Raw genomic sequence first — 10,396 nt, 5'->3', positions numbered from 1 at the left:
AATTAATTAAGCAGCTATGGGTTCATCAACATTACTGATTTTTCCCATCCCATCACTCATTTAGTAACACTAGTCTTGCTTCATAATTCTTTCAAATTAATTAAGTAGCTATGAGTTCATCAACTAGATCCTAATAATTATATTTATCGTCTTCCTCTGGTGGAGGAAGGTTGAGATCTTGATAAAAATCAGTAATGTTGATGAACCCATAGCTGCTTAATTAATTTGAAAGAATTAAGAAGCAAGACTAGTGTTACTAAATGAGTGATGGGATGGGAAAAATCAGTAATGTAAGACTCCTATTTATAGCTCTCATTTGTTGTTATGTGTAGTAATTATAAAGTTGACTCTCTTGCCTAATATTTATAAGATCTACTTTTCATAATTATTGTAATTTTATTAAAATTTATATTTTGTTAAAGATTACTTACAAAGCAATTAATTAAGGAATATAACATTAATGAGTTCAAATTACATGTAAACTGATAAGAATATTTGAATATACCAATTATTATAATATTTTTGCACTATTACTATATAATTTTTCTACGTCATCATGTAGCATTGACCTGATATAGCAAGTTATGATCTTTTTACATAGAGTTTAAGCTTCGGGCATCGTCGATGGACAACTTTTTATATTATCAAGTGATTCCCAGTGTAATATATTTAGTTTATTGTATAAATTAATTTGTATATGACCAAAAAAATATTAAAGGAAAACTAAATCCTAATTATAAGTAACACACAACTGTCACCCCCCGAGCCTACACCCTAGGCGAGACTGGCACTCGAGAATCATTTTTGGCCCCAAGCGAACCCTTGGCCTGGCTTAACTTATAGCAGAAGACATAGAGTATTAATACAAGGATTCAATGCATCACCACTCAACTGATTAATAAAATAACTTAGAACGTTTAAAGGTTAAACATTCAACTTGGCCAAAGTGGCAACTCAAGTGTTAACATAAGAAATAACAATGTAAAGACAACTTAACTACTAACTGTCTATGAAGCCCCTAAAACAAGAGGGATGTCAGGATAAGATCCCCGATCATCCTAACAACTAAAGTACTAAATCAAATGATAAAGGGGTCCTCTGGAAAGCAAAGAGGCTCACCAACTAACTCTATGTTCTCAACTTGATCAACGAGCCACTAGAATGTTGATCCTGGTTACCTGTGTCTGCATCATAAAACGATGCAGGCCAAATGGCATCAGTACATTGATTGTACGAGCATGTGAGGAGAATGGTAAAATATGACGTACGCTTGAAAGGAATCTGAAAAGAACACTTACCTTGACTTTACTCGACTCATGAATAACTCAACTCAAATGCAATGTAAAACAACAATAAAGGTGCACTTTATACATAGCATTTAGACAGTAAAGAACAACTCAATTTGTTAAAGAAATGCAATAACAATGCGGTTTACTCATATAATAAAGTATTATAATAACTGTGGGAATTTCTCTAACCGACAACCACCACTATGAGCCTAACTGATGATACATCGTCTTGCCCACGCTCCCAGAACTGTCCTATACTTTTCTGTCATGTAGGACACCTTAACTAAGTGGATACACTAGTGTATGCTAAAAAGAACTAAGGATTAATCTAAAAAGTATGATCTTTTCTACCCATGATGGCTACATGATTTATGAAGACTTGAGTTATTATGAACTCGCGTCCTCATATCGGTTCTCAATACTACTCCCAAATTATACTTGACTCATATGTTTTTAAAACAAAACTCTTTCTTTGATTTGAGATAATTACTCAAAACTTAGCTTAAAAGCTCTCTTGGAAATCGGTGTTTCCTTTCTTGCTCAAATGTGAAAATATTTTAACTCTTGGGAATACTTAGTTCCCGTATAATCTTTGAAGAAATGGCCTCTACTCTTAATCTTTACTCAACTCAAAACTTAAGTCTTAAAATAAAGTTAAAATGTTTGTTAAAGAATTTTGGAAAACTTTATGAACTTCTCTTGACTTAACTCTTAACCTCTTGACTTGACTCTTAACTTTCCTTGAATTGAATTATGGATTCAAGGTTCATGATCTCATGTTTATGGATAATTTTATGATGTTTAGACATACCTTAGAGTATAGAAATCGACTAGGAAACATATATATGTTGCTAAGTAACTAGTATGGAAAGAATGGGGAAAAGTGGAAGAACTGGCGTCCATGGTGCTATGAGAGGCGCTGGGTGCCAGCCCTGAAATTTCAGAGAATGACTTGGGACACTCTTGCTGGCGTGACACCCTAGACGTCAAACTTCATAGCCCCTGTTGGGGCTCTCTAGCTGGGGCAGAGCCCCAGGCTCCTACCCAGGTGAATTCCGACTTTTCTTATTCGTTTTTCAACTCTAAACCCTCTAATTTCACTTGGTTTTTTCCCCAAACACTTAGAAACAACTGAATCATCAATATGTGTAAGTTTATACTCAAAAAGGCACCTAAAATCATGAATCAAACTCAAGAAACTTCAACAACAAAAACCCACAAGATTTCAAATGAATTATCATCAAGAACTCATAAAATTTCTTTCAAAATAACACAACTTCACTGAATTGAATTATGATTGGTGTGTGGGTGAACTAAACCAATGCTATGTGATCTCACATATCTCGTAGGATTGAATTCTTGGTGAAATGCACAACAAAACTCGCACGATCTTGACGAATCTTGAACTTTCTTCTCCTTTCTCCTCTTTTCTCTTTTCTCCAAGCCCTAGCATGAATTTCCAATTGTCTAAACTAATCTAATTCTAAATATACCCAAATTAAACTCTAAAAAATGAAATAAATAATTGGGTAAGGAAAAGACCAAACGACCCTTCCAAAATCCAGATTAGACTTTCCTTATTTGACAACCCAACTTCAAATGGGCATATCTCACTCCTACAAACTCTAGATCGTGCAAACTCAGCGGCGTTAGAAAGAAAATTCCAAGATATTTCCTATGGTATCTAGAAGCACACCTAACTCATTCTGAGCTAGGAGTTATTTTCATTTGAAGTTGACCCAAAACTGAAACTTAACATAACTTAACCAATTTCCAGATTTTTTATTCTTTCCTAAAATGACTATTTTCATTTCTAGTTCTTTCAAATGGGGAGGTGTTACAATATCTCCCCCTTGGGAACATTCATCCTCAAACGAGATTACTCTTACTAGGCTAAGGATGTAAATCTAACATTTAGCTCAAACACCCAACAAGTAAATCTAACACATCAAGTATATAAATTAAAGAGTACTAAGAAGAGAATTAATTCCATGGTCTGGAATTTCTCCAGGCACAAAGAGATGTGGATATCTCTTTTTCATATCCTCCTCAGCTTCCCAAGTAGCTTCCTCAACAAACTGGTTCCTCCAAAGGACTTTGACTGATGCTACTTCCTTAGTCCTCAACTTGCAGACTTGGCGATCTAGAATCTTGTAACATCTTGAAATTTGAAATAACTAGGAAGAAGCTAATAATTGGAAATAGTCATTTTTTTTGGAAAGAATGAAAATCTGGAAATTTGTTCAAGTTAGAAAAAGTTGAGTTTTGGTCAACTTCAAACAGCCATAAATCCTAGCTCAGGATGAGTTAGGTGTACTTACAGATATGGTAGGAAATCTCTTGAAATGATCTTTCCAATGCCACCAAGATTGCACGAATGCGAGTTCGTATGAGTGAGATACTCCCACTGGAAGTTGGGATGTTCAAATAAGGAAATGTCCAATCCAGATTTTTGAAGGGTATTTCAGTCTTTTCCTTATCCAATTAGTGAAATTCGTTTTAGTGAATTAATTATTGGTCTAAACTGAACTTCATCAGTTTTACAGTTTTGGAAAAGAGTTAGGGTTTTAAAAAAGAGGAAAGAAGAGGAGAAAAGAGAAGGAGAAGCAAGGAAATCGTCAAGTTCGTCGCGTTTAGCTTGTGGATTTCGTCAGCTTGTGATCCCTACAAGGTATGTGAGATCACATAGCTTTGGGTTAGTTCACCCACGTGCCAATCATGATTCAATTTCAGCGAAGTTATTAGATTTGAAAGTAAATCCTTGAGTTCTTGATAAATTTCGTTTGAATTCTTGTGGGCTGTGTTGATTGGAGTTTCTTGAGATTGATTCACATTTTTAGTTGTGTTTTGAGTAGAATTTGATGTACTTTGATCATATAATTGGTTCTAACTGTTTGGGGAAACAATCCATGGAATTCAGAGGGTTTAGAGCTGAAAAACTAAGAGAAAATTTCGTCAGACGAAATTTGGTAGTGGTGGCACGTCGCGGAGCCAATCCCTAGAATTGGGAAAATTTGTTTCGCATCGCACAACCATCACGGAGCATTTTTCCTCAAAAGTCATTTTCGAAACTAAATTTTAAATGTCTCTCCGTGTCACGAGAGATTGATATCTAAACATTGATATTTTGGTATTTTCTCATGTTTAGATATAAAAAATCAGTCCTAAACATCATGAGATCCTTCCATCACAAATCATAATCCTTGAATCCATAATTCAATTTAAGGACCAGTTAAGAGTCAAGTCAAGAGCAGTTAAGATCAAAGTCAAGTGAAGTCAAGAGTCAAGTTAAGAGAAGTTCATAAAGTTTTCCAAAAGTCTTTTAGAATAGTTTTAACTTTGTTTTAAGACTTAAGCTTTGAGTTAAGTAAAGTGTAAAGTTGAAGTTCATTTCTTCAAAAGTATAAGGGGACTATGTATTCCAAAAGAGTTTAAAATGTTTTTACATTTTAATAAGAACGGAAACTGAGATTTTCAAAATAGCCTTTGAGCTAGTTTTTCAATACAGAACCCTTGGGCTAGTTTTCAGTTAAAGAGTAAATGCTTTCACAATAAAGCAAGAGGGAAAACTTTGATTTCCAAGATAGCCTTTGAGCTAAGTTTTTGAGCAATTATCTCAAATCACAGAAAAAAGTATGTTTTTAAACATAAAGAGCTAGTATCATATTTTGGGCATAGTATTGAACACCGATATGAGTACGAGCTTGAGTTCAGATAACTCACGTCTCCATAAACCATGTAGCCATCATGGGTAGAAAAGGGTCATACATTTTAGATGAACCCTTTAATGCCTTTTAGCATAGACTATTGGATCCACTTAGTGAGTTCGGATTTATACCCCCGGTAAGGTATATGATGGTCCTTGGCAATGTGAGGTAAAGTGTTGTATCATCACTATAGCTCATAAGTGATGGTTGTCGGTTAGAGAAACTTCCACAACTAAAATTTTTGTATTTTTATATACATCAGTTTATTTATATTTTTACATTACATCTCAGAGTTATATGTATGTTTGCATACACACAGAGTTGACATCATGTTTTAAACAATTTTTCTTTATATTGCACTTGCTTTTAAATTGCTTTATATTGAAATAAGTTCAGTTATGTTGAGTTGAGTTGAGTTAAGCCAGGTTAAGTTCTTCAGTTCCTTTCAGATTCTTTTCAAGCTTAAGTTGTGTTTAGCATTCCAACTCGAATACTCGTACATTCAATGTATTGATGCCTATTATCCTGCATTGTCTTATGATGCAGACGTAAGTAACTTGGATCAGTTTCCAGCGCATCGTTGATCCAGTGAGCAGTTTAGTGTCTATTGCTGAGCCTTTTTGCATTCCGGATGATCCCTTTTATTGCTTTCAATTTTTATTAGCTAGTTGTTTAGGATGTCGTGGGCCTGTCCCGACATCTCTCTAAGTTGTTTAGAGGTTTCATAGATAGACAGTCAGACAGTTTGTAATTCAGTTGTCTTTACATTTTCATTTCATATGTTAAAGACTTGAGTTTGCCTTAATGGCCAGTTGAATGTTCCTTTATAACATTCCAGTTTCTTCATAAATGTATATGTGATGAGTTAAATCTCCCACTGAGTAAGTAAGCTAAGTCAAGGGTTCGCTTGGGACCAGAAATGGTCTTCGAGTGCTGGTCCCCCCTAGGGTGTAGGCTTAGGGCGTGACAAACTTGGTATCAGAGCACAAAGTTCAAGAGTCCTAGGGAGTCTATGAAGTCATGTCTGTAGAGTCCTAGTTATCGGTGTGAAGCGCGCCACATCTATAATTAATTGGCTGCAACATTTCGGAATTCCTTCACTTTTTTCATATTCATTTCGTGCGTTAGAGTTTATCTATAAAAAGTTTCTTTCTAACTCGTGCTTACGCGTAACCATTTGTGAGTTGGAATGTTTTGAGAGTGCTTTCATGGGGCGTTTCTTTCCCCGTGATCTAGGAGAAGCAGAGAGATGTTTGATGACATGAGGAGCAGGATGATTTTATTTGTTGTTGGGTTGACTCGTCTGTCAAGTTAGGAAAGTAAGGCAGCCATGCTAATAGGTTACATAGGCATAGCAAGACTGATGATCCATGTGCAACAAGTTGAGGAGGACCAACTGAGGGATAAAGAAGAGTTTAAGAACAAGAGATCTAACACATCAGGGAATGTGTCCGGGCAGCAAAAGAGTAATGCGAATCGGTCTTCTTTCCAATAGAAGCAGAAAGGACATACTCCATCATCTGCTACGACACCTGCACCAAGGAACAAATATGAGTAAAATAGTCAGAATTTTGAGAACTTCAGAGCTAGACCTGCGCATTCGCAAAGTAGTAAGGCACAAGGGGGTACTAAGACTCTTGCATGTGCTAAGTGTGGTAGGAACCACTCAGGGATGTGTTGTGATGGCTCCACTGGTTGCTTCAAGTCTGGCCATAATGGTCATTTTGTGAGAGAGTGTCCAAAGAGCAGACAGGGTAATGGTAATGCGGGCAATAAAGCCCAGTCTTATTCAGTTGCTCCACCAGACAGAGCTGTATCTAGATGAGCGACTTCAGGGGCAGGCGGAGAAGGAAACCGTCTTTATGCTGTCGCTAGTCACCGAGAGTAAGAGGATTCGCTAGATGTTGTCATTGGTATGATCCAAGTCTTCAATTTTAATGTTTTTCCTGATCAACTTCTTGAGCCTTCAGTGTTTCTATACCTGTTGGTGATTCTATTCTAGCAGAAAGAGTCTATCGTGATTGTTCCATTTATGTCAATCACAGGAGTACCATGGCTGATTTAGTTGAGTTGGACATGGTAGATTTTGATGTCATTCTAGGTATGGACTGGCTTCATGCCTGTTATGCATCAATAGATTGTAGAACTCGAGTGGTCAAGTTCCAGTTTCCAGTGAACCAGTTATAGAGTTGAAAAGTAGTTCAACAGTGCCTAAGGGTCGTTTCATTTCGTACCTTAAGGCGAGAAAGTTAGTTTCTAAGGGGTGTGTCTATCACTTGGTCCGAGTTAATGACTCTAGTGATGAGATATCTCATATTAAGTAAGTTTCAGTAGTAAGAGAGTTTCCAGATGATCTTCCCGGAGTCCCTCTTGAGAGAAATAGATTTCGGCATAGACATGCTTCCCGATACTCGTCCTATCTCTATTCCGCAATATAGAATGCTACCAGCAGAGTTAAAAGAGCAGTTAGAAGATTTTTTTTTAGAAAGGTTTCAATCGACCAAGTATCTCACCTTGGGGCGCTCCGATCCCATTTGTGAGGAAGAAAGATGGTTCCCTTAGGACGTGTATAGATTACCGTTAGTTGAACAAGGTTACCATCAAGAATAGTATCCTCTTCCAAGAATTGATGATCTTTTCGATCAGCTTCAGGGTGCTTCTTGTTTCTCGAAGATAGACCTCAGATCACGCTACTATTAGTTGAAAGTAAGGGAATGTGATATTCCAAAGACAACATTCCGGACCCGTTATGGCCATTATGAGTTTTTGGTCATGTCCTTTGGTTTGACCAATGCGCCTGCAACGTTCATGGACCTTATGAATAGAGTCTTCAAACCTTATCTAGATATATTGGTTATCATTTTCATTGATGACATACTAATCTATTCAACGAATGAAGAAGATCATGCTAGTCATCTCACAATAGTTCTCCAGATTTTGAAAGATAAAGAGTTATATGCCAAGTTCTCTAAATGTGTGTTCTGGCTTGAGTCTGTGGCGTTCTTGGGCCACATAGTTTCCAGTGATGGAATTAGAGTTGATAGTCAGAAAATAGAGGTAGTGCAGAATAGGCCTAGACCCACGTCTCCAACTGATACTACGAGTTTCTTGGGATTAGCTGGCTATAATAGTTGATTCATCGAGGCATTTTCATTTATTTCATCACCTTTAACTAAGTTAACTCAGAAAACAGTCAAGTTTCAATAGTCTGAAGCTTGTGGGAAAACCTTTCAGGAATTGAAAAAGGGGTTGACTATTTCCCCAGTTTTGACATTACCAAAAGGAAGGTACGCAAGGCTTTGTTGTCCATTGTGATGCATCCATAGTTGGTTTGGGTTGTCTGTTAATACAAAATGTCAAAGTTATATCTTATGCCTCCAGACAGATCAAGATTCATGAGAAGAATTACCCAACCCAAGACATAGAATTGGTTGCTGTAGTGTTTGCTTTTAAAATATGGAGCCATTATCTTTATGGTGTTCATATGAATGTGTTCACCGATCACAAGAGTCTTCAGTATATGTTTAGTCATAAAGAGGTTAGTCTCAGACAGTGGAGTTGGTTAGAATTACTCAAATATTTCGACGTGAGTATTCTTTATCACCCAGGTAAGGCTAATATTGTTGATTATGCCTTGCGTAGGTTATCTATGGGTAGTACCACCCATTTTGAAGAAGGCAAGAAAGAGTTAACAAAAGAGGTGCATAGACTTGCACGACTAGGAGTTCGACTAATGGATTCCACAGAAGGAGGAGTAGTGGTGATGAGTGGGGATAAATCTTCATTAGTGTCAGAAGTGAAAGAAAAGCAAGACCAAGATCCTTTATTGCTTGTATTAAATGCAAGTATTCATAAGCAAAAAAAAGTGATGACTTTTTAACAAGGGGGAGATGGTGTTTTGAGGTATCAGGGTAGATTGTGTGATTCATTTCAAGGGTAATTGGGATGATCACCTACCTCTCATTGAGTTGCTTACAACAATAGTTGCCATTCTAGCATACAGATGGCTACTTACGAAGCTCTTTATCGGAGAAGATGCAAATATCCTATTGGATGGTTTGAAGTTGGGTTAATAGGACCAGACTTAGTTCGTCAAGCTATGGAGAAAGTGAAAGTTATTCAAGAGAGATTGAAAATAGCCAGAGTTGTCAGAAATACTACATTGATGTTAGGAGAAGGGAGTTAGAGTTTGAAGTAGATGATTGGGTATATCTTAAAGTTTCACCCATGAAAGGAGTTATGAGGTTCGGTAAGAAGGGTAAACTTAGTCCCCGGTTTATTGGACCTTATCGAATATCCAAGAGGATTGACAATGTAGCTTAAGAGTTGGAGCTACCCCAAGAGTTAGCAGCGGTTCATTCGGTATTTCACGTCTCCATGTTGAAGAAGTGCATGGGCGATCCTTCATTGATCATACCAACTGAAGATATTAGAATCAAGGATAGCTTATCTTATGAGGAAATTCCTGTTCAGATTCTAGATCGCGAAGTTTGCAAGTTGAAAATTAAAGAGGTAACATCAGTCATACTCCTTTAGAGAAACCAATTTGTTGAGGAAGCTACTTGGGAAGATGAGGAGGATATGAAGAAGAGATATCCGCATCTCTTTGAATCCGGAGAAGTTCCAAATTAAGCTACTAAGAAATAACAATGTAAAGAAAACTGAACTACTAAATGCGTATGAAGCCTCTAAAATAATAGGGATGTCGGGACAAGACCCCCGATCATCCTAACAACTAAAGTACTAAATCAAATGATAAAGGGGTCCTTCGGAAAGCAAGGAGGCTCACCAACTAACTCTGAGTGCTGAACTGGATCAACGAGGCACTGGATGCTAATCCTAGTTACCTGTGTCTGCATCATAAAATGATGCGGGCCAAATGGCATCAGTATAGTGATCTACGAGCATGCGAGGAGAATACTAAAACATGACGTGAGCTTTAAAGGAATTTGAAAAGAGCACTTACCTTGGCTTTACTCAACACATGAATAACTCAACTCAAATGCAAAGTAAAATAACAATAAAGATGTAGTTCATACAAAGCATTTAGACAGTAAACAACAACTCAATTTGTTAAGGAAATGCAATAACAACTCGGTTTACTCATATAATAAGGTAATATAGTTACTGTGGGAGTTTCTCTAACTGAAAACTACCACTATGAGCCTAAGTGATGATGCATCATTTTGCCCACACTTCCAGAACTATCATATACATTGCCATCATATAGGACACCTTAACTAAGTGGATCCACTAGTCTATGATAAAAATCACTAAGGATTCATCTAAAAAGTATGATCATTTCTACCCATAACGGTTGCATGGTTTATGAATACTTGAGTTATTATGTACTCGCGTCCCCATATCGGTGCTCAATACTACTCACAAAATAATACTTAG

The sequence above is a fragment of the Solanum tuberosum genome, unplaced genomic scaffold (genome assembly GCF_000226075.1).
Source record: "Solanum tuberosum cultivar DM 1-3 516 R44 unplaced genomic scaffold, SolTub_3.0 scf00256, whole genome shotgun sequence".
Classification (NCBI taxonomy): Eukaryota; Viridiplantae; Streptophyta; class Magnoliopsida; order Solanales; family Solanaceae; genus Solanum; species Solanum tuberosum.
Note: the sequence above shows the minus strand (reverse complement) of the source record.